This window comes from Tenrec ecaudatus, unplaced genomic scaffold (genome assembly GCF_050624435.1).
Source record: "Tenrec ecaudatus isolate mTenEca1 unplaced genomic scaffold, mTenEca1.hap1 Scaffold_534, whole genome shotgun sequence".
Taxonomy (NCBI): domain Eukaryota; kingdom Metazoa; phylum Chordata; class Mammalia; order Afrosoricida; family Tenrecidae; genus Tenrec; species Tenrec ecaudatus.
In genome coordinates this window covers 1,110,559-1,114,305 of record NW_027459449.1, presented here as the reverse complement: position 1 = coordinate 1,114,305, position 3,747 = coordinate 1,110,559, and positions in this window count along the sequence as shown.

Below are 3,747 nucleotides of genomic sequence, written 5' to 3'. Positions count from 1 at the left end.
GTCAGCCAGATGACAGGGTCCGACAGTCCCCAGCTCAAAAGATGTAGATTACAATGGTGTGGAGGATCAGGTCTTGAAGGAACCTCAAATTACAGCGACACAGTCCATGGATTAGGTGTCCCACAGGTAGTGTAGCTTGCAAATTGAGGCAAAGAAAAAGTAAGGTAGCTGCACACTGGTCCGATGATCAATGATCAAAGAGCAAGAGACAAGAGAGGCGAGGCTCTCCGAGCTATTTATCTCTCCGCACTTCAATTAATGTTTTTATTAGCCAGGTTGGCACAATAAACTGACAACCTCAGCTCCCGAGTGATCCCTGCACTCTGAAGAAGAAACATTGAGGTCTTTTAGACTCAGATTTCTGGATTTGTTTGTAGTCCCCATCTCCTCGGGTTGGGCTTGACCGGTCGCTTAATCAAGGTGTACTGCATCTTTCAAAATACTGAAATATGGAAATGATAGAAAATATGGCCTCAAGGAAAATGCAATAGATTTTTTCTCCAGTTGTCTATTGTTGTACACTAAACAGACATGAAACCTTGTAGCTTAAAATCACAAGATCTTTTTGTTTTTCATTTGTTGCTTGACTTTCCTATTTACTCTTATAATGCACATATATGATTTCAGAGGACACTCTCATCTCTGTTGTCTTCTTTGTGTGTATGTCCTTTGCTGTGTTCGATAGTATATGGATGCCCTGCAGTGGGGCACTTGCGTGTGTCCCTGCCTCCTTATAGATGGTCTCTATAGCTCTGGGATTTACATTAGGTCCTTGACCCATCTTGTATTCATTTTTGTACATGGCTGAGGTTTGGGTTGTCTTTCATTCTTCGGAGGGTGACGAGTCAATTGTGCCAACCCCATTGTTGAAGATAACGTCGCTCTCCCTTATACAGTTCCTATGGCCTTTGTTGAAGGGTTGCCTGTATGTGGATGGATTATTTATTAGTTTTCTATTCTATTTCATTGATCAACATATCTATCATTGTATGAGTACCAGGCTGTTTTTACTGCTGTGGCGGTGTAATACTTTTGAGGTCAGTTTGTGTGAGTCCCCCTAACTTGATCCAAATATTTTTGGGTCCCTTGATTATCCTAGGATTCTCCATATAAAGTGAGTAATTATTTTCCAGTTCTTTAAAGGGTTAAATTGGCATTTGGATCACGATTACATTGTACTTAGTGACAGTACTGGGTAGTTTTAACATTTCCTTTTTATTGGGCCTCTTTCTCCCTGAACATGGCATATTGAGAATGTGAACAGACTTGCATTGGGAAGCATAAACATTCCTGAATCATGGCATCTTGCTGAACAAGAGAGACAGAAAATAGAGAAGACACAAAGAGGCTTTGGACCAGTGCTGAGTTCGACCTGCACACTTCCTACTAAAGATGAGAGTCATATGGGAGCCACATTCTGTTTTCATATGGTTTGTTCCCTAACTTGCTGCCTACATAACTATAGCCGGGAAATCAATGTCACAATCGGGAAATTCTATGGAAGCCTCTGCTCTCAGTCTGTCCCTTCAGAAGTAACATCACCAAGTCTTTCTCTTCAGGCATCACTTGGTAAGTTTGAATAGCCAGTCTTTCTGATTTAATTCAAATAGCTCACCTCTGGCAGTACCCTGTCGCTCCATCTTCCCTCAATTTCATTAGATCCAAATCACCAAGTTTCCATGAGTTTCATCTGGACCTTGATCCTGAGGACTGCCTGGCAAAATCATTTTACTCCACACGAAAAAAGGCTGATATTTCTGAAGAATATTTTCTTTGTTATGATACAGCTCTTTAAGTGTATGAAATATCAGGGATAGGCAAAGCTGGTAGTATAAACAGGATAGGCAAAGCTGGTAGTATAATCATTAAGAGATTCTCTGAGGGAAACTGCAAGATGGAGAAGAACACCAATATCACAACAGAAAAACAGTCCTGAATGTCCCCATCTGCACCTGCTCCTGGACCTGAGGCTTGACTCTGTGGGTCTTGCGCGCCCCTTGGGGGCCTGTTTCCTCCCTGAAGGGGAGGTTTGTGTCCTGGTTCAGTCTGAATTCTCCTCACTGTGATGGTAGCACAGAAATAAAAAGGCATGTCCTCGAATTCCAGGCTGTTCATATGCAGATGCAGCAGTTCTTGGAGATACAAAAACATCTTGGAGAAGTCTTTGTAGTATGCACCATCACCACTTGACACCCACTGCAGGTCCTTCCCTGGAGCCTGGTGGACACAGATCATGCATAGCTATTGAAGGGCAATCTTGAGGTTGCACTGGAGAATCTCAGAGACCCCCAAGGAACCCCATACTCCACTAGCTGCACCTCACTCTGGACTTCTGCAAACACAGATATCCATGGCAGGAAAACCATCAGACATGTTCACCGTGTCTCCCACTCACACCCAAGCACACAAACTGGTTCATGACAAAATCACCTGTTAAAATAGCAACAAGGACAAGCCCCTTTCAACTAAGAGGCCAGGCTTTCTGTGTTGTGCTCAGTCCTGATCACTGAGTTGGGACTCCTGAGAATCCAGGAGCACTTCCAGAGCTGCAGGGTTGGGGCTGTGTTGGCTTTCATCAGCAGAGGGAGGGGTGGATTTGCATTCCCTCCTACTACATAGCAATAAATGAAGTTGCATGACTTCTGAGATCCGAGGGTTCTGTTCCTAGAACAGATATGAGTGTTTTAAGTGTGTTGGAAAGGGCATGCTGACAATATCCTTGGTAACATGTATTATATTACTGTTCTATGCTAAATTTTTATCATATATAATTCATTTTATTCTTCTACTAACACAATACATAAGATTATATTGATAGATTTCTGGTTTTTAGGAATAATACTACATACAGAGATGTAAAAATGTTTTTTATATCTATGAAGGATTCACAGCATTTCCTTCTTAATGTCCCTTGAGATTTTGGAAGAGGCAAGGTTGAGGTTGTCCTCAGGACTAATAATAAGAGTTGTCATACAAGGAAGGCAAGGGGAAGGTGGGGGAGAAGGTGAAGTTGGGGGGGGAAGGGGGAAACTGATCACAATGATCTACATGTAACCCACTCCCTGGTTATAAAACAGAAAAGTGGGTGAAGGTAGATATCAGACAATGTAAGAGATGACAAAATAATAATTTATAAATTATCAAGGGTTCAGGAGGGAGGGGTGAGTTGGGAGGGAAGAGGAAAATGAGCTGATACCAAAGGCTCAAGTAGAAAGACAATGTTTTGAGAATGATGATGACAACAAATGTACAAATGTGCTTGACATAATGGATGGATGTATCTATTATGATTGATAAGAGTTGTACAAGCTCCCAATAAAGTGATTTTTTTAAAAAAGGTCAGTGTTGTAAGATGGATGAGCAAAAATTTCCAAATTAATTCTTAGGACTGCTCTTGCTACCCTTGAAGAATAAGTAGGTACAAAGCCCTAAAGAGTTTAAAAGGGAAAAAGGAAATGTGGCACAAATTCTTTGCCCTTTTTCTCATCATTGCAGTTTTCCATTTTCTTAAAACATTTTCATATGAGCCCTGGTCATTATGCTGAAGCCTTTTAAAATTGCTACAGGACAGGGGTCCTACAGGCAATAGACCAATTATTGGGCAGTTAGCATGTCTTCTTCCCACTAAAGCATCGTGTTCTGAATGAAGGCGGGTTTAGAGTTCTGGGTCATGTGGTTGTTGTGGATGGATGGTATTGAGTCAGTTTTGACCCACAGGGACCCTGAGCACAGCAGAACAGAACACTG